This window comes from Triturus cristatus, chromosome 1_2 (assembly GCF_964204655.1).
Source record: "Triturus cristatus chromosome 1_2, aTriCri1.1, whole genome shotgun sequence".
Classification (NCBI taxonomy): Eukaryota; Metazoa; Chordata; class Amphibia; order Caudata; family Salamandridae; genus Triturus; species Triturus cristatus.
Genome location: NC_140580.1, coordinates 988,187,143 through 988,209,637, shown reverse-complemented (window position 1 = coordinate 988,209,637; position 22,495 = coordinate 988,187,143).

Genomic DNA, 22,495 nt, shown 5'->3' with positions numbered 1-22,495 from the left:
TGCTGTGCATAACGGCCTAAAATGCAAAACAGGAAGGGCGAATAGAACCACGAGCAAACATAGTCAGTTGAGGGACTGTCCTGACTGGGATCCCTCCCCAGTTAGACAGCCATGATAAACATGGCTAATCGGTTCCATCACCTAACCTCAAACAATATGTCCTTAGACATCTACCCCTGTAGGGCACTGGACAACCCTTTGACCATGACCGGGACTGGGACAACTCATGGGACCCTGACCGCACGTTGAAATAACTGCTACTAGAGGCCATGGAATTATGCTTATCCTTAGAAACCAAAATGGATAATGTGGCAATAGGCATAAATTTGTAGTGAGCCGATTTCCACAAAATGACAGCCAGAGTGAACACGACCGAGGGCACTTTGGTGAACACTAGGACTCTATAGCTACCTTCAAGACAGAGGTGGGGCATCTGTTCATGTAAACCCAGCCCCTTCATGGCAGGGAGGAGGATGCAGAGGAACGATCCAGGCACAATAATATCTATCTGGTGAGCCTGCCAAAAAAAAGCAAATGACCGCGAAGTTGAGCGATTTGTGGAACAATTAATCAAAACGGCGATCGGACCGGTGGAACTCTCCCCATACTTTGTCATTGAGAGAGCACACCACAACCCAGGAGCTCCACCAAAGCCAGGAGTGAGACATAAGGCCACTAATTGCTAGGGTGTTCAACTACAAAGACTGGGTCGCAGTCCTTGGAGTGGCCCACCAAGGCAGCCAAATACAATTTGACAATCAGACTGCTGTGTAGTTTCCACTTCCAGCAGGAACTGCACGTTTGTTGGGCAACATAATCTGGAATGGTGCCAGACTGATTCCATGCACCACCTCGGGATATGTTGTCCTATATGCCAGCTAGCTCACAGTGCCACCATCAGCATCCTTAAACCTAGATAAGTAGCAAATGGTTTTGGCAACCACAGAACATGACAACCCTGGTCCCCCCAGGGATCATGGCAACAGACCTAGAACCCTTTCGCTCAGACACTCATGCTCTCTTTCTCTCAGAGAAATATACGAAGAATACACTGAGGGGAGATTTGCAATATTTATTGATCCATTTTGATTCTTCCATAGAATATATGTGCTGCAATGATCAATAGACAGAAGGAGATAAGAGTAATTAGCAATATGAGGACAGTGAACAGAATAAACTGTTCCACCATCTTGCTAAAACAATGTATCTATGCAAGCATATAAAACAAGATCTAGATAGCATACTCCTACTATGCGTTCCCTAACCCAAGTGTCTAGGGTGTGTGTGCATTCTGCCAAGAATCCCCTATTGCATGTTTCAACCCTGTTACCTGAAGGGAAAGAATGTAGGTCTCCGTCTTGGTCACAGATTGGACATCCCTCCTCGTGGAGGGATCAGCAAGCAACTGGGCTGAGGTTTCAGCGTGTAGTGACTTCTCTATGTCAGCAAGTGCGCCTCTGCCAAAACCCAGAAATGCTTGCTTATTTATAACAAAAAGCATCCTTGCCCCCTGAGTCGAGGCCTTAGCCAGGCCGACATCGTTATGATCTATTGATAGCTGCATCGCCTTATGGATGAAAACAAATAACGATATTTGCACAATATGTGTTGAGGCCTTGTATGTGATGTTCAAAGTGTTGTGCTAATGTTCTTACTAAGTGGAATTTGTAAGCCAGAGAAAGTAATCCTGCATTGTCGCACACGCAAATGTGTGTCAAAAGTCATCCTGGGAAATAGAAAGCAACTTAGGAAACATGTACATGGTAAAATGGCAGCGTTTCTCCCCAGGCCTAACTAAGACACATGACAAGACCATCATAGTATTACTTGACTAAAACCAAGTAGTCCAGGCACGGCAGCGTACATTTGACAAGGCAAAAGTTGAACTGCGTAAGCATAACATCCAAAACAGAATGATCTCCCCAACGAAACAAAGACATTTCTGAGTTCTGCTCATGGTTCTTTACTACACCGGAAGAGGTGTGGGAATAGCTAGAGCGCTGGCAACCGGTCGAACATAAGAATCAAGTTAAGACCCGAGATGGAATAAGAGGCTCCTTGTCTCCGCCACCTACGGAAGCACACACAAGGAAGATCGACTTTTCACAAGATGGAGCCTTTAACACGCACAAGACATAAGTCTGACGGAAAATGAGCCAGGAATGCTAATCAAACAGAGCCAGCTGCAGTTGGGGGCAGCTGGAGAGGCACAAGGTCATGCACCATTGTCACACACCCGTAGTTCCCAGTTGAGAAGGGACAAGAAACATTAGCTCCGTTTTGTTTTTGATGTGCTGTTTTGTTGGGGCCTCAGACACCTCAAGAGTTAGAGTGGTGGGTAGTTCTAAACCCATAGCATGAGGTAGTAGGGTGGGAGGTTGGTGGATTTTGGTTAGAGGGAGAGGGTGGCACTTCGTGATACAACACCCGTGTTTGTGAATGCAGTAGCGGGGGTAGGAGATGGATGGCGAGACTAACACTGGGAAGACACATTTACCGACAACATAGAACATGGTAAAGTGGTCCTTCTGGACCTTACATGGAATGTGACTGGCCTGAGTAATAAGGTAGAACGGGGAGTGGTCACAAAGTTTCTGGCAAGGCAGGAGGCAGACCTTTTACTACTACAAGAAACACACATGGTATGGAATAACTGTGGCTTCCTGGGTATGGGTAGATTAAGGTTCCAGCCCACTCAGGCTTTACATCAGGTTCCTGAGGAGTGGGAATATTGTCCCGTCAATCTCTCTCACTTATGGTCTTGCATACATGGGTTGACCCCGGGGGTTGCTATGCTGCTATATTGGGAAACTGGAATGTAGAGAAAATTTTAGCAGCAACAATCTATACAAGCCCCCGAAGCACCAGTGATTTGCAGGGTGATTTCAATCTCACAATGCAAACACAGCTTGACAGATTCTCCCCCACCTCTCTTGCGGGCAAGGAAGACTAACAACTACTTCAATTCACTAGAGTCCTGGGTCTGGTGGACCTCTGGCAAATGGCCTATCTGGGGGAATAGCAATATTCATAAATTACCAGAGGTCTGTGCTTATGCTCCAGACTTGACTATCTGTTTGTTCCGGCAACGCACGATTCGAGATTCAGGGATACCCAGTTCGTGCCCAGGGGTATTTCGCACCATCCACCCCATCTGCTAGATTAGCAAGTAACACCCCAGCAGAGGGCGCCCTGGAGATAAGCCCCCTGGGAACTTCGTAACTGGGAAGCTAGAAGACAATTGACCATAATACTTCTTGGAAAATGCAGGGGCAGTTACCTCATCTGTGACACTACGGGAAGTCTATAAGGGACACCTGATTGCTGCCTCCATTGGGAGATGCACAGAAAAATTCAATGCGATGCAAGACATTGAACAGGGACTCACAAAATGATAAGCTGGATATCTTCATGACGCAAGGTTGGAAATTTTGCATACTATCTCATAAAGGAATATAGACCGCTTGCTGGGGACGACACATTGTGTAGGGTAAACTCCTGCCATTGCTGCACACACAGAGGCAGGCCGGAGAAGAGCGCGAGGCATATGTACAACCCAGGGGAAAATGGTCCACTCTCCCTCAGACATTGCTGAGACTTTTGCAAACTACCTAAGCAAGCTACACCGCATGAGGGGTGAACTTACAACGGAGCAAATTACACGATTTGTGGAAGAGCTACCGTTCCCCATTATCTCCCTTGAAGACAGGGTAAAACTTGAGAAAAGGACCAAACTGTACGAGATGGTGGAGGTCAATAAGCAACTCAAAAGTGGCAAAACTCCTTGCTCAAATGGGCTGCCATCTGAAGTTTTCAAATACATCGGTTGCCATCTTAGTGAATCTCTCACACTGATGTTTTATGAGGCCCAAGAGGAGAGCTCACTACCAGAGGATCTCCATGCTGCCAATATTGTCCTCATACACAAATCCAGGAAACTGTTGGAGGACTGTGCTGCCTACAGGCTTCTCTTTACTGAACATTGAGACAAAAATCCTGGTCAAAATATTGACCACATTACTTTATGAAGTAGTCAGCAAACTCATAGCTGCAGACCATTTGGGATTCATGCCCCATAGATTGACACAACTCAATTTGTGCCACCAATACAGTGTCTTATACAAAGCCTTAGAGAAAAGGGGGAACACATTGATACTCTCTTTGAATGCTGAAAAGGCCTTCGATTCGCTCGAATGACGATCCTTGGTAGAATGGGATTTGGACCAGAGTTCATGTCTGTACTGGTTCCACTTGCTGAACAAAGACCATTGCTAGAGTAAGGGTTAATGGGACACTTTAAGGGCTCTTCCACCTGGGTTGAGGGACAAGACCTGGTTGTTCCCTTTCCTCTCTAATGTTTTCCTTAGCAATTAAACCATCCGCCTGATAGGATGCACCAGTACATGGGCTAAGAAGGGACCCAGACTGGGAGGACGTCATATTCCGCTTTGCTGACAATATCCTTCTCTGTCTGGTGGACCCCTCATGATCCAATCATAGAATACTTCACATCCTACGTATATTGAAGATATACTCAGGGTACATATTAATTGGCAAAACTCAGTGGCATTTCCCCTTACTTACTGGAGGCCATTTGAGGCCTAGGACTGTTAAATACATTGGACATGCACTGGGTACCTTAGTATATACATCACCAGTGATTAAAGGAATCCATGTGAAAGAACCTGGTCAGAATTCTTGATGAATACCGGTCGGGTGTTGAGCATTAGAGAAAACTCCTGCTGTTGCTACTTGGGCGGGCTGATAAAATGATCACTCTCCCAAGATTTCTGTACCGGTTGCAAAACGCACCATTTGAGGTCTGAGATGGCGTCTTTGCAGGGGTGGACGCAGTTACCAGGTCGCTCCTGTGGGATGGGAGGCCTCCTAGAATAGTACTCAAAACCCTTACAGGCAGCCCTTACCATTAGGGTTTATCACTATCAAATTTGCGGCTGTACTGTTGGCCAAACCAGCTGATCATAGAAAACAACTTGAAATTTGCGAAGCAGCAGGAGCTGTCAGTAAGTGCGGACAGGAAGACACTTGCAACAAGGGATTACCTAAATGTACTGTACAGTGACATAACACAACCCGGAGGGATACCTGTACAAAAACTGTGGTCATGTAAATACCAGAGACAAGTGACCATAAGATGTGTTTTTTCGGCTGGTGCAACTTGAAATCCTCCACTGGGCATGTTATACTAGAACCAGACTGGTAAAAATGGGGAATGAGGGGTACCTACAGGGTTGCAATCTCCCAGGAAAACTGCTTCATAGAGTATGGGCGTGCCCGTGCCCGACACCATTCTGGGATACAATACTACATAAATTAAGGGCTCTCATGCACACAAAGATGAAAATGGATGCCAGGGTGGTACTACTGGGAATCTGGGACTTCTAAACAATACCTAGATACCCATTACTATTCTGTCATATAGCATTAATGGTGACCAAAAGGGACATAATAAAACTGCAGGGCTCAGATATATTGCCATCAGTAGTGGAATGGTTCCAGAAAATGGACTGGTGCATGTGTGCAGAGGATGCGGTCTACAGGGCACACCAAGATTTGGGGCCCATGGCATGAGACCCGGGACACAAATCAGAATTGACGATGTTAAAGTACTATAACAGTGGACGCCCTAGGGAGGGCGAGAACGTAGGTTGCCCGATCTGACTCTTCTCCTGCACATAATATTTGTGATACTATCAAGTGCATTGTATCTGTTGAGCTGCTACTGCAAGTTTCTGTTATACAAAACCAAATAAAGAGAATTTAAAAAAAGTTGCAGGAGCATTTACAGATGGAAAACAGATCCTGATCTTTGGAAGAGAATTAGTGTCTAAGTAAAAAGGATCACTGTCCAAGTAAAGGAGTTTCCTGCCCATGGAAAAATGCATTTATTCCAGGTTCAGTGGTTCCCTGCCCAGGTAAAACATGCCAACATGTACGGGAGGACCTCATTTCAACTCTACAGAAGTAGTCCATAGTGTCAGATCCTCCATCTGCTTAGGTACAAAATGTCAGTATTTAGGTAAACAAAAACATACGTATGTAGGATCTGGGAGCCCAGGGACAGGGGGAGACACGGGCAACGAATGCCCGCAGGCAAAAACTCATAGGCAAATACCTGCAGCCAGGGACAGGTGCGGTGGGCTGGTCAGTGGTAAAGGTAATCAGTGGATCAGTTGGCAGAGATGCCAATTATGTACAGGTGAGCTTCTGCATAGTGGCAACATCGAGGTTAGGAACGAAGAAATTCCAAAACTTCTACAGTGCACATCAAATTTAAGGAAGCTACTTGTTTATGAGCAGAATATAAAGAGTGTACGGTTTGAGAATTTCAAGCTTTCACCATAAAAAAAAGAGGACACGTCTGATGAACGATCAAACACATACAGTCCAGATTTTGTGAATACTACAAAGTAGAACATTTTAGGGCTACTCGCTGGCAACAGCATCAGGAGTCTACATCACGGCCATAACATCAGCAGTACCATTACATACAATTTAGTAGGTATGTTATACAGTCTTATTGTTTTATACATTTAACGTTGTATATTCTTTTAATGGGTAACCCCCTTGTCGTTGATATATTTTCATATAACTACCCAGAGTTCCTAGCTTTAATTTGTGCAGGTTTGGGTTTAATTTTAACCTATAGTGGGTGCCGCCTTTTGCCGAGGCCAATGCTATGCTGTTCTGATGAAATCTACTAAGAGCGAAACAAACACGTATCAGGCACTGGTTTTTTTTATTCCAGGTTGGCTTGGATGGTATTTTACCATTCGTAATACAATACGTAATACGGATGGTAATAAAAGGCAAAATACTGTGCCTGGAATGGTAAAAGGCTTTTGTCATTTGTCAGCACAGCTTGGGTAGCACTATGCTAATTTGATTGTTTAAAAGCTCAGCTAGAATACATATTAGTAGATGGCATATCTACAGTGATGCTGGTATTGTAAATTAATTTCTTAAAACAGGATGAACTTATTAAACAGGAGCAGCTCGCCACCTACACCTAGGATATATATATATATATATATATATATATATATATATATATATATATATGATTGACATCATTTTTGTCAATTTTGGTCCCTCATATATAATTTTATTTAAAAAACTGCTAATATTTATTATGTTATCTTGATTGTAACCCCTACTTTTGTTTCATGTTCGATACACAAATATATATTATGTAAATAGATAGAAATAGATATATAAAATGGATGGCGTTAAGAGCATTTTTTTACAATAGCAATACTTACCTGCACTGCAATGTTCCATGCGATGTTAATGTCTTCCGATGGAAATGTACTGAACATTTACAGGAGATGTTGTGACTCTTGATGCAAGGACTCCGGAAGTTAATCTATCATATGTAATGTGGATATACACTCACCTCTGCTCACCTAACATAAAATATTTAAATGAAGAGTGGTATGCACAAAAAAACTGCCTAACACCAACTACTGAGGAGACTTCTGTCCTGAAAACTAGTACAACTTGTTGATGGTTTATGGCTCAGTAATTACCATACTAATCTACAAAGGTAACAATTATATCCACCGTCATTTTGGTTTATGTTGGTTTGGAAAATAGAAGCGATTAAAATGCAGCATGTTAATGCAATATAAAAAATTATGGGGCATATTATCAAGAAACGGCGTTAAAATTATCGCTGCTTTAGCGGCAGAAAACTGCAGCTAAAGCGGCGATAATGGGCTTGATAATATGCCCGTGAGAATGTAGATTCTCCAAGTTTTGTGAAAAGAGAATCTGGATTTCATTAAAGACACGGAGGCTAGCATTATGCATATCCTTTTATTACTCCACTCCTTGCAGCACTTAGAAGTATTACATCACCAAACCACAACTTCTAGAACATAGAAAGACCAAACAATATATAATCCTCCACACAGCAGCCATCTTCCTCTTTTACGCTGCTCCTGAAGAGAACATAAAAACACCAAACCGCAGCTGAACTTCTACAAAAATCCGCTTACTGGACATCTGGAAAAATAAACAACATTTTAAATCAACTGTACACCCACCTAAACATAACAACCAGATTAATCACACAACATTTCACTACTCCACAGCCCACCCAAAACCAAGGCAGGGTGGGAGGGATAATGCTAGCCTCCGTGTCTTTAACGAAATCCAGATTCTCTTTTCACAAAACTTGGAGAACCTACATTTCATGGCAAGACCGGAGGCTATCATTATGCATGTTTAAAGCTGTGACAAAACCACAGACGACACATGCCCCAAAGGTTTTAGATAAAACTTTGCAAAAACCTCCACACTGGACCAATCAGCTGCACACAAGATCTCCAAACGCCCACCAGACAAAAAAGTCTTACTCGCCATAGCACCTCTAACAGAATGTGCACCAAACTCATTCAGATCCACACCAGCCTCAGACATGCAAAATCTCACCCACCTTGCAATTGTAGCTGTAGTTACTGGTCGAAAAGGTTTCACAAAAGAAATTAACAAATGATAATCTGCATCTCTCCTAAACTCACTCATCCTAGCTTCGTACTCCTTTAAACACATCGCCACGCATAATTTAGGATGTTCCACAAATCTTGGATAAAAAAAAAATTGAGTTTGACATGCATTTTGTTCTTTTGGTTATACTAAAGAGAACTCAATCCGGAGTAAAGCTTCTGTTACGAACATCTAAAGCCCTTACGCCTGAAACTCTTCGAAAAGAAATAAGACACAAAAGAATTGCTAATTTCCCTGACAACTGCTTTCGACTCAAAAACCTATTGGCTGGCCAATTTTCAAACAACATTAAGATTCTATTAATGTCCCACATAGCACTATACCTAGGCCTAGGAGGTCTTCTTAACTTAACACCTTTCAAAACTCTGCAAACCAAAGGTTCTCTACCAATTGAAGAACCTCCTACCAAACTTTGACCTGCTGCAATAGCAGACCTATAATAATTAATAGTCCTAAAACTTAAACCTTTAACAAACAAAGTTGACAAGAAATTTGCCAATTCTATGGCAGAAGCCTCCACGGGATCCAGACCCCTTTCCAAGCACCAACCAGACCACTTCCTCCATGCTCCCAAATGCCTCTTCCTAGTACCTGGAGCCCATGATTTATTGAGCAATTCCTGAGCCTGTTCCGAAAGCTCTCCGTACTGCTCCTCTCTCCTGATATCCTCCAAACAAGAAGGCTCAAGGCCCCTTCCTGAACCAAAGGATGAAATACCCCTCCTTCTCCTAAAAGAACCCCCTCTGAGTCTGGAACCAGCAAAGGCTCCTCTACTGCCAATTCCAAAAGACCTGGAAACCAAGCCTGTCCAGCCCAAAACGGCGTCACTAACACCACCTGACACTTCTGCCTCCTTACCATCAATAACACTCTCTGTATCATTGCAAACGGGGGAAAAGCATAACATCGATCCTTCTTCCAGTCCTGCTGAAACGCATCCACTTCCTCTCCAACTGTAATACCGATCCACCTGATAAGTCAGCCTTGACGCAAAAAGATCCACTTCCAATGGGCCCCACTTCTTTACTATTCTCCTGAAAATCTGTACATTCAGTTTCCAATCGCAGTAATCCCTTAAATATCTTGAATTCCAATCTGCCACAACTTGCTCTGGCCTGGAAAATATTCTGCCTGCAAACCAATCTTCTCTTCCAAACAAAAATTCCAAATTTTCCTTGCTAACAGACAGATTCCTTGATCTGCTTCCCCCCCAAACGATTTATATACCGTACTGCCAACACATTGATGTTCTTCAATTTCCTTCCAAAACTCTTTAATGCATAAAGACCCGCCATCATCTCTAAACCATTTATGTGCACCGAACTCTCCTCCAAAGACCATCGTCCTCCAGTCTCCTGCTCCTCCAGACAAGCACCCCAGCCAAAGAGGCTTGCGTCCGTCTCCAAAACAAAGTCCGGACAAATTCCAAAAACTGCTCGACCATTCCACGCCTCCAGATTCTCCAACCACCAAACCAACTCCTCTCGAGCCTCTTCCGTGATAATGACCTGATCTCCATACCACAAGCCCTTCCTGAGAGCATATGTTTTTAACCTCTGTAATGCCCTGTAATGAAGTGGCCCCAGAAACACTGCCTGAATTGAGGAAGAAGATAACCCTATCACTCTTGCCAAAGCTCTCAAATTCACCATTCTCCTCTTCAAAACACTCCTCACCTCTGATTTTATCTTCTTACCTTTTTTTCCGGCAAACTTAAAGTCTTTGACACCGTGTTTACATTGAAATCCAATAACTCCAAACACTGACTTGGAACCAGGACAGACTTTTCCTTGTTCACCACAAAACCCAAACCTTCCAGAAGCTCCACACACAACAAAACCTGATCTCTCAATTCTTCCTGGCTCTGAGACATAATCAAAAAGTCGTCCAGATACATAATCATTCGAACTCCTCTCTCCCTGAGAAACTTCGCCACAGGTCTCAACACCTTCGTGAAACACCAAGGCGCTGAAGCCAGGCCAAACGGAAGAGAAGTAAACTGGAACAATTGACCCATTCATCTGAATTGCAGAAATCTCCGACTTCCCTTGGCAATAGGTAACGTGAAATAAGCATCCTTTAGTTCCAACTTCACTAACCAATCTTCGGGCTGTAATATATCCCTTAAAAGATGGATACCCTCCATCTTGAAATGCCTGTAAACCACAAACTGATTCAAACATCTCAAATTTATCACCGGCCTCCATCCTTTCCCTTTCTTTTCCACCAAAAATATTGTGCTTACAAACGCTTTGCACTTCTCTGAAACCTCCTCTATTGCCCCTTTCCTCAACATTTCCATAACCTCCATGCCTACGATATCTTTTAATTCTCCGCTGAATATCAGTTGACTTGGCTCCCTCATTTGAAAAGGCAGCTCCACCAGCTCTATCACATACCCCTTTACGGTTCCTAAGACCCAACTGTCTCCTGTTATCTTTTTCCAATTTTCTTCGAAAAATCTCAACCTTCCCCCTATCTTGTCTGGGGAAAAACCAAAATTCGTACTCATACTTACCATGTGATCCTTGAGCAAACTGTGCTCGTCCCCTTGGCTGCCGCCCTCTTCCTGATGCTCTTCCTCTCGGAGGGTAAAATCCAGGTGTAGACTGGAAACCCCTGAAGGCGGCTCTACCACTGGATTGGTATTGAGCTCTTGAGAATCCATGGCCAGGGAAACGGGCCCTTCCCCCGGCCCTGTCAAAAACACCTCTATTAATACCCTTTTCAGACTAGTTTGGGCTTTATCTAAGCTTGTGAAGGTAGCAACGTATTTCCCTACCACCTTCACCAAGCCTTCTCCAAAGAGGTGCCTTTTAGGGTCATCTGAAGGTTCCTTCTTTGAAAATTCTGCCAATTTTGGGCTAATGCTCATTAAAATTCCCTTCCTCCTCTCTGAAATTAATGATGCGTTTGTGTTTCCTAACAAGCAAACAGCTTTGTGACCAACCTCTAAGAAGATCTAAATCTACTTCGACCTTCATTTTGGCCTCCTCCACCATATCAAGTATCCTTGCAATTTCACCCAACACGTCTAATAACCTGTCATCACATTGCTTTAAAGCCTTCTCTATACCTTTCCGTGGGTCACGACCCATCTTAAAAAGAAAACGAATCAGGTCAGGGTGCAATTCGGGAGTATGACAAGACTTCCCGTCAACTACGGGCCGTGAACATTCAGCCTTCATGGCTGCCCTGGCTTCCTTCTCCAACGGCCTCCGAATCCATAGTTTGATAAATTCAGCAACATGTGGCAATGGCCACCAATCAGTGCTCCTTGGATGTCTAATTAAGTCGGGACTAAACATATCCTCTCCCTGAGGGTCTTTAACCAAACCCTTCTCCTTTCTCTCCTTAACCATTTTATCTCTGTCCATGTCCCAACCATCATCCAAATAATCGTCCAGAACGAACTCATCATCATCCTCTTCACTTTCCTCATCATAAATCTCATCTTGAGATTCTTCAATGTCTTTTGTGCCGCAAGGGACACCTTTTGTGCCGCGATGGACACCTTCATCTCTTGTGGCGCTTGACACACCATTTCCTTTTTTAAACTTAACACCAACTTCTCTTTTCCCCTTAATTCTATTCTCACTACTCTCCTCTTCGTTTAATGACCAAAATTCTTCTTCAGAATCATCATCTAATCTCCTTTTCAGCACATTTTTAAAAACATCTTTCATAGAACTTTTAATTTCCTCCTGCACCATTTTCCTCAACTCCGAGTTCCCCGACACAGCACCTTGGCTATTCTCAATATTCTATTCCCAAATTAAAATGATAGAATTCAATTCAACTCCTAACACTCCCAATATTCCCCCAAACGGCACTTAAACAACTTCCTTCCTAACTAACTAACTAAACTGCTGAACCGACCTCTCTGTGCCCGAGGCAGTTGCAACTGTCAAAATCTTTCGCGTTACAGCCAACAAAGGCTACGCGCTCTAGTCCTCATCCAAGATGGCCACCGTGCGTCACCACGAACGCACGCGTGATGGACGCACCTTGTACCATCTCCACTTCAATTCCTAACCCTCGAGCACACTTTCCGATGCCTCGAGACCCGCCGCAAGACGAGTAAGTACACTCGCGACTTTCCAAAATCCTTTTAAACATTAGTTAGTTTTTCCTTTTTTTTTTAAGCGCTCTAAATAAAAACTCTCCTGACCTACCTTATTACTAAAACCTAATCACTAAACATTATTAACCCGAAAATTGGGTTAAGCCAAAAATACATTCAGCTAAACTCAATCACTCGATTCACTCAAACGATCACATTATGAAACGTCCAAATGCATCCTTGAACTCTCTCTCTCTTCAACCATCTACAATTCATCAAACGTTTTCCTTTCAAACACAAGCACAGAAACTATACTTATCTGCAAGGAGCGGCATAATAAAAGAGGAAGATGGCTGCTGTGTGGAGGATTATATATTGTTTGGACATTCTATGTTCTAGAAGTTTTGGTTTGGCGATGTAATACTTCCAAGTGCTGCAAGGAGTGGAGTAATAAAAGGATATGCATGATAGCCTTCGGTCTTGCCATGAAATTCCCATAGAAGCCCATGTTCTGGTGTCAACATGGGCTTCTGTTGGAATTCTCTGCGGCATATTATCAAGCCCATTATCGCCGCTTTAGCTGCAGTTTTCTGCCGCTAAAGCGGCGATAATTTTAACGCCGTGCTTGATAATATGCCCCTAAATACTTAATGGATAGTTTTTTTAATTGGAAAAAAGTTCCAAACACAGGAATAAAAGGAAAGCTTTAACCTCCTAATATTATGCATGTGTAAATTGGGTATTAGTAGGATTAGAGAAATAGGAATGTCAACTACTTTTGTGAACATCAAACTCCTGTGGATAGTTACACAATGTCAAGAGTCCACATACTTCTTAGATAAGGTGCCCATTGAAATGTTTATGAATTAGCAAAAAGTCCTCCCTTGCACATGCAACCTATTCTTTCAGCTAATAACTGAAGAATATGTGTTTAATCCTCTGTGTCTTGGTCTCTAGTTGCTAGTGAGATGTCATTTGAGGTTAATGCAATTGCAAAGCGAGAGGTATGCTTCACAATCTCATCACTTAGTGTAAAAGAACTATAAGAGCAGGGACAAGAGCAGCTGCCAGGCAGTTAACTAACTTCCCACCTGCCAACTTCCTCTTGGACTTAGACCCCAGCCATTAAGTTATAAATAAAAAACACAAACTAAGTATGAGCTCCAGAAAATTCACTTTGACCCTTAGGTTGCTCAACCTATTTTCTTGCCTAGTTTGAGTAAAGATAAAGAAGGATGTTGTCCTTTTAAAATATGATCACAAGAAAGTTGACAGTCAATTTAGGAATGTATGTGCCTCCCAGCACAATGGGCTTTCAGTATAAGCACCCAAGGGAAAACTGAACGAGACAGAACAGCGGATAAAAAGTTCAAAGATTTATCATTCTCAAGGCTTAACCGGTAATGTATCAGAAGGCTCCCCCCCTCGGTGCGCCAGTAAAAACTATAAAATAGGTCTCTGGAGGTGCTCAGGTGAATGAGCTGTTCAAGGATGGAACAAATGTCGACACACAAGTTAGTCCTGTTGATCTTGGTTAGTTTGTAATTCCTTACTACCAGGGGCCGTAGTTGGTCTATTTATCACTCACACATGATACGAGTCAGAATTTATCATAAATATCACCCTGTTATGGGTTTTTTCACGGTGATAATGGTGAACAACTTGAGGATTCTGATGCTTACTACAACTTTGCATATCTCGGTACTTACTAGCATTTTCCCCACAGATAAATATCCACTGGTTGGATCTGCTGAAATTCATCTACGGGATACTTTTTTTAAAAAATCTCAATACTTGTAATTTGTGTAGAAGCAGTAATGGTAGTTTCTGCATATCAGAATTTAGCACGTAGCTCATAATGAAGCCCTTAGTGTGGTATTTAGGTTTCTTCTTGAGCAGCTCCTTTATGCGGAGTATTCAGTCGGGATCCACATAATCCTGGCATTGGTTGTATGTTGAGCAGGTGGAGAGAGCCACTCATATGCATCCGACTGGCAAGTTTAGATTTAGCTGCTGCTGGGATCAGAAATACCATCTATTGCATTATAAAAGCCTATTTTCTCAAAGCACCTGGACCAGGCAGAGGAGAAAACAAGAGGCATGAAGAGGACTAAACAGACAAATCATTTAAGAGGTGGACCTTCAGTTTCTGATGGAAAGATGGGAGGCTAGCAGTAAAAAGGAGTTTCACAAGTGATGCAGTTCCATAGTATCGAAACAAAGAAGCAGACGCAGCACGAACCACAGTGAAAGGAGAAGAGTAGGCAATGAGATGCAGCTTTAACAGAACGAAAGGAGAGCAAAAGATACACTGCTAAGGCAAAGGATGAGGTATGTGTGTCATGTAAGCTGCCATATGCATGCTTGCTTATGCATAGGCAGGGTTGTTGCTTGCCTGCTATGTTCCTGTTCTTGTTACTGCAGTAAAGGCCATGTAGGGCCAGCAGTCTGTGGGCCTACCCTTTCAGGTCAGTGCCACTAACCTAAGCTTCAGATGCTGGAGATCACTGCATTTTGACCTCCAAGGGCAAGAAGGTGAAGAACCTGGAGCACAATCCCATGCTTGCCAAACCCCTGCTTTCTATTGGATTGTGCTGCAAGGTAAGAGGCAATTGAGGGCAAAGGATCCAGGAGCACAAAACTAAGAGGGCACGGCTGTTCCATGTCAATTATAAATTTGATTCAACATATAGGTCTGCTTGAATGTGCATGCTAATTATAGACATCCTTGAAAAAGCCCCAGACATGTGTGCCACCGATGGGCAAAACACGTTTTGTCTGGCCCTAATTTACAAATCCCTATGTTAAGTCAACAATATGGGAAGAACCCTAAAGATTACCATTTTAAAAAGAAACAAAAACAATTCAATAAGAAAGCTGCTCTATTTTGTATATATAACGAGAAAGTCAAATCTAGCTTTTAAATCAAATTCATAACTTAAGGCTTTAACTAACCTACACCCTCATTTCCTGTTCTAAACTGTTTTGTGTGCCTTTCGGGGTATAGTCAGCCTACAGGTTAGCTTTTAGGCTATAATATACAGCCCTGTCCAGGTGACATAGATCCCAAAGACAAATACCCTGCCTCTAGCAGAAACGTCCTAAAAGGACGGCTGGGTTGGTATGGCTGTCTAGGAATGGAGGATGCTGCACAGGTTTGTGATCTGCAGAAACCCCGTTTTTACACCTGGTGCTACAGATTACCCATGCAAGTGCCAGTATAGCTTTTGATTCTTTTCAAGCATTTTCTTACACCTGTGGCCCAAACAGATGTTGTCCATCAAACATAAGACCTATTACGTGCGGTTGAACCTTGGGCCTGAATATTGAGACCTTGAGCTACGCCTGGCGCCACAGCAGGATACTAGTATTAGCATGCCCAACGAAAGTATCGGCAGCTTCAAAGGAACCTTGCCAACCGGGACAATCTCCTTTGCCTTCTTTTGTGTGCCTCTGGGAGGTGTTTGATGTCTGCCATACCTGGATAACAGGACTGTTAACTGGCAATGGGCCATGCATTGCAACCAATGCTACACACTTTCCTGCAGTGCTGATCTTTTTACTCTCCAGGTCAGATGGTGGAGAGTCCCCTGTTCCTAGCTTCAGACTTTAATGTGGCATATGCACAGGAGTCAGGCAGTGCATCGCAGTGTATAAGCAAAGGATCTTGAGGAATGGGCTTAAACTTTCTCTCTACCTTTGGAGAACTACTCTGGATTTGGCAGGGTCTTTAAAGTTCACTGTGGAGCACCTCCGCATAATCTTATGCATTGGCATGAACAGTGTGGTGTGTTTATTGGAGAGAGCTTTTCTAGGGAAACCCTCCTCCTCATTTACATACACAAGTACATTATGGTGCTCTGTGACACTGACAGCCTGTGTGACAGTTTGAATTGTCACCAGTCAGAAAAGCCTCAAGATAAGGAGCAAAATGTAAAAGGCGTATTCTCCATCCCACTCCTCACAAACCAGTCATTCGTATATGATGGTGCCCTGGTTCGTCTCACAGTGTGGTTCCAAAGAGGTCAATGTGATTATAGTATGCCTGGGCCTTATTACACAGCAGGCACACTTTTCTCTTTGTGCCATGGTGCACCTTTAAATAGTAGTGTAAGAAAACACAAGAGACACCCTACTCACATGGAACCAGGGTACTTCTAATTAAACAAAAAACAGTGGTTCCTGTGGACACAGTGAATGATATTACAATATATTACCTACTGGCGGTCGCCAGTAGGTAGTTATAGTTAGGACCACGTTTCCATAGGAAATCCGCAACATTCTATTTTGAATAACTTTTGCGCCGGTCGACGAATCCTCGTGAATTTTTCAAAATAGGTGGGGCGCTACGCTCCGCTCCTACCCTGAAAGTCTCGGGGGGATTCGTCAAGCGGGGGCTGAGATAAAAGGGGGGTCCCAAAACGCGTTTTTCCCATGCATTTTTCCATAGGACCTTTAGACACAGCTACAGCCCGAACGGCTGAACAGAATTACTTGAAATTTGGCAGAGAGGTAGTCCTCAGGTCAAGGAAGTGCCTTTTGTAGGTTTGGTGTAAATCTGTTCAGTAGATTCTGAGAAAATAGCCTTTAAATCAATATATATATCTGAGCCAGCTTACGGTGCGCTTACGGTGCGCTTACCGTACGCGTACGGTGACGTGCGCGAGCGCGATTCTGATTGGCTCTTAGATCTTAGTAAACATTCGAATCGGCCGAAACCAGGAAGCGGCGGCCGCCATTTTCTCTCTCGCACTGAGTGGGGCAGCATAAATGAAGCCCAAAAATGTGTAAAGGGGCAGTTTATTGAGATAATATTCACCCAGCAGTGATATACGGGCCCCCAAACAACCCCCAAGGCGAAAAATCGCCGATTACGCTTACCGTACACGTACGGTAAAATTTGAATTAAAAAAAAAATACTATCCACACTCTCCACAACCCATGTGCAAATGGTGCCCGCAGGGCACCATTTGTGCATGGCTTATGTAACAGTTGCAAATAATAAAAAAAACATTTCACAACGATGCGCATAATATGTCCCCCATGTGCGCACGGTGCGCGAAGCGCATCGTGCGTACATGGCCCATCCTGCATAATGTGGGCACGCGGTGCGCGTAGCGCACCGCGTGACCACCGTGCGTGCATGGCACTAACTGCGTAATGTGGGCGCGCGGTGCGCGAAGCGCACCGCGTGCTCACTGTGCGCGCACGGTGCGCGCACGGAACGAACTGCGTTAACTGGGCGCGCACGCCACGAATGGCGTAAAGTAAGTTAGCATTTAAAAAACCGTACAAATTCACTGAAAAAACCATAGGTTTCACACACGTTATAGTTAGGAATTAGCATTTAAAAAACCTTGCAAATTCACTGAAAAAACCATAGGTTTCACACATGTTATAGTTAGCTGTACATTTTACTGATAAAAAACCAATGAAATTCCCCCGTTATAGTTACTGTAGGCAACTATAACTCACGCGACCGTAATCCTCTGCTGATGACATGTGTCTTTATGAAAAAAAAATATTTGTAATATATGTATAGCTAAAATTTAATGGAAGAAGACATGGGCAAATAAGTGTCTAAATACAGTATTAGCATCAGCAGAGGATTACGGTCGCGTGAGTTATAGTTGCCTACAGTAACTATAACGGGGGAATTTCATTGGTTTTTTATCAGTAAAATGTACAGCTAACTATAACATGTGTGAAACCTATGGTTTTTTCAGTAAATATATATATATATATATCAGCACAGTTGCAGTAAAGTGGGGGTACATAAATGTCAGAGGAAAAAAAAGGACATGTAACAGTGTGTAGAGAATCGAGGTATTTTATATATAAAATTCCACATTGGTTATAGATTTTCAGTGCGGAGTGTCCCAAGTGAGAAATTAAAGTTAAATAGGTGCATCATTTGCAAACAGGAAAAGTCCTGCAATACGAAGCAGCTGCTCCGTGTCTCACAATACAGTGGGCATTTGCCTGCACTTTGTGGAAGAATTAGAGATTCCCTTTGCAGGAGAGTGAAGTGAGTGACTGCACCAGTCTGCTGGGTGATGTCTGGGGACTCCATGGGACCCTCATCCACCCTCCAGAAGGCAGCCCTCAGGGGGTACACAGACAGTGTATCACCTTTTTGTGGCGGACTTTCAGTGCACCTCCTGATGGCTTCTTTGTCTTTGCCAATGAGTCCATAATACAGAGTAAAGGCAAAGAGATTCCCTCATGCAAATGAGGTAACACCCCTCATGACAACACTGGTGCACGTGTAACACCCGAGCTATCAGTATTAGAGAAGGGTTGCACAAGCATCTGCAGCTCCTTCTATAATACCAAAGTGCCCTGGGGTGCAAAGGGCACACATTGCCCGCTGCGCCCCCAGGGCACTTTCTGCAGTACAGCCCCTGATGTGTTTAAAATATTGATCCAGTTGTCTGGCACCAAAGTTATTTGCTGAGCAGCAGTAAGTGAGCAGTCAAAACGTGACTGAACCAGATGGTGCAAAGAAAAACTATTGGAAGTGCAGTTTGGCCCTGGTGCACGGAGGGCTTCTTCGAAGAAAAAAAAACTTGTAATGTTCCAAGTCCAACACTAAATGGCAGGAGTGCGCACACGTAATTTACAGCAACACAAGCTGTAAACAGTGGATCAAAGGGACGGATATTTACAGAGAGAGCCACGGTTGCCATGGGCTAGTTTCGGTGAGCCTGCATCATTCTGCTTTTACAGACATGGCTATCTTGTCTCTTTGAGGGAGGAGACAAGCGCCTGGGACGCTGTGTGGGCTGCCGCCTGAAGGGACTTCCTGTCCCAGGACAACCTGCTTGGAGGAGCTGCTTCCACACGCTCATAAGCGCTTTGCCATAGCCACGTCGTGGGACGCTGGGTGGGCCGCGCCCGGTCCCGTCCACACTCGTCATAGCCTCGAAGAGGCTGGGCCTCCCCTCTAAGACTTGCTATACGGACTGCAAATTAAGGTACTGCGCACAGAGGTGCTAAAAGGAATTTTAATTTCTTTCTCTTCTGAACTGGTCCGCTGGTCTGGGGGGCTCCCCTCTCTCTCTCTCTCCGTATTTTCTCACTTCATAAACCCAAGGGCTGTTGGGAGCAGCATGGGGAAAAGGAAAGAGGTGGAGGAGGTGGGGGGCAGGCGGAGCACATAAGGTATCTAAGAAACCTAACAAAAAGCTCTGAGTTCTACAAGGAGGAATTGCGTGCTCGATCATATTGACTTATTGACCGAGTGCGAGGGACTTCTAGACCCACCCACTGTGGCAGAACAGTATTAAGGGTAGAACATGTTGTGGGGGGTTAAGCCATGTCCGATAGCACGAGGAGGCACTTGCAAACTGTCCACTTCTTCCTAGAGGAGTAAGTAGGAGAGAGACATTAAAACACCAGCCAAGATCTGCAAACAGAGCGGAACCATCAAAACTATTCACCTTCCAGCAACTCAAAATCTATATGATTAATGTTCCCAAATGTAGTTATGCTGCAAGATATGAGAACGAGGAATCCCTTAAAAACAAATCTATTCATTGGATTAGGCACGTAAAAGGGTGCAGATCCATATGGGAAGACATTCTACGTGCAAGGTGTCTTCTCTAACAGCCCAGTAGACACAATAGAACTAACCTTAGCCAATGAGACTAGTGCACTAGAAGTTACGACATGCCCCACAGCAAAGTAAAAATATTAAATTTAAGCGACAGATGGTAAATAACATTCCCCAGAATATTTATAACCTGCCGCATACAAGGTCATCTTTACCATCTCTTCTAGTGAAAAATGATTATCTACAGTCCATCTCCGCACTTACATCTACTGAAGCCAGTGCCCATAGCGCTGTCCCATACACAGGTTTATTAACAATTAGCGAGACAACATCACCAGTAATATATAGGGCTGGTTTAAAGCTCTTTACACAGTCTAACCCAGGAGACTATATTCATATCCAATCTATTGCAAATACTATCCCCATTTCAACATCCCCTCAGGGGGGAGGGAGTCCGGAGGTCCTTCACTCTAAATTCTCATTGTCCACAGGCCATCACTTGCTTAAATTGATCTCATGGATTGTGGCTAGAATTAGAAGTAAACTGTGCCTTCCCCACTGGGTAAAGCTCATCAATTCTCACGATATATGTTATTCTGCAAAAACCCTGGAGTCTAACACCGACATTTATGCAAGGTTGTGTGACATTCCACTCGCCCACAATTGAGTCGTCCATCAGGTGGAATATTGATTTGGATTAGTATCGCTCTAAATTGTAGAATTGAAGAGCTACCCACAAATAGCCCAGATATTCAAGCAGTTCGATTGAAAGGCAAATCGGGCTTTACTGTAGACATCGTCTAGGTCAGCGATGCCGCAGGGGGTGGCAAATCTTTCACTATACAAATTCTAGATGAGCTTTTGGATAGGAGACGGATGCACATTCCCCGATTGTAGGGGGTGACTTTAATGTGACCTTAGAACCCTTAGACAAGGATGGTATCTATGATGTAAACGAGGACAAATTATGGTCTTTTCCATCGCTCGATTTGCATCCAATCAAGAAATGGTCACAACCATCTTTGCAACTAAATGCATTGGTCGTAGAACATAGGCTAAGAGCCACCAATGGGAGAACAGATTTGGACAGGAGGAGGAGAATGGACCTTCATTGGTCCAACTGGTGCTAGTCGTATTGACTATATCCTAGTGGATCTTAGGCTGTGGCCAACTTTAGTTGTTATGATTGTACCTAAAAACAGCGATAGCGACCATAATCCACTAAGCCTGGAACTAGTATCACACTGGGATGATATAGTGCCCCTAGGAGTAAAATGATCACAAAAGAGGCTCTACTCACAAATGCAGTCTTTAAAGGCCTATGGTCCTGGGGGACGAAACCAAACATCATAATTAAGCAGAAATTAATTGCCCGGTTGGACGAGATTCAATCTTATGCAGATGTCATGAGAAGTAAGGAAGGTTTCAGTGCGCTGCATGTAAAGTACTTTGAACAGCTAGCTACACGCTTTATTGATTATCTCGAATATGCAAAACAGACATGGGGTTCTCAAGTGAATGCAGATCTTTAAGGCGCCAACTTGCCAAAGATATAAAAATTAAGAACATGCCACTGGTGCGAGAACTAAGGAGGGCGTATAAATTGGCTATAGCCAAGAGAAATTGGGACTAAGAGAAGTGGAGGCAATTGGGGAGGCTTGTTCCCAGAAAGACCTTAGGAAATGTTGGGCTCTTGTTGGGAGGGGAAACTCAAAGCCAAGCCCTGCTAATCAATAACATAGCAGCAGTGCTTGGCAAGAGCACTTTGGTGCTCTTTACACCACTTCACTTGCTGTACTGAAGGTAGGCCCCCCCCCTCTAGATTTATCTTTAAACACAACACGGGTTCTCTTTACTAAGAAGGAAATTGTAACCTCAATGGAGACCATTGTACCAGCAAAAGCTCATGGACCCGATGGAATCCCAGGAGACTCATTTCACTATGACAAAAACAATTGAGCGACCTATATATTGGCACTTTCCAATTCTATCGCAGGGGGTGCCTCAATTCCAGACTCATGGAAGGGAGATAGTTATTCCAGTCTTTAAAAAAGGCAATAAGAATAACCCAACCAAGATTAGGCCTATCAGTCTTATAGACTGTATTCAGAACGTTTTTTGCCATACCCTTATGGTGAGGATCCAGGATTGGATGGCTGAGAATAACATACTGTCTCCCCTACAAGCTGGATTCCGACAGAGAACAGGAACAATCAATCAAGTTTTTAGATTTATCCTCCTTTACTGGAAGGTGGTGTTATTGGAGAAGGAGAGTCTATATGTAGCTTTCATAGACTAAGTCAGCATTTGACCTTGTGCCCCGAAATAAGCTCTAGCTGGCATTG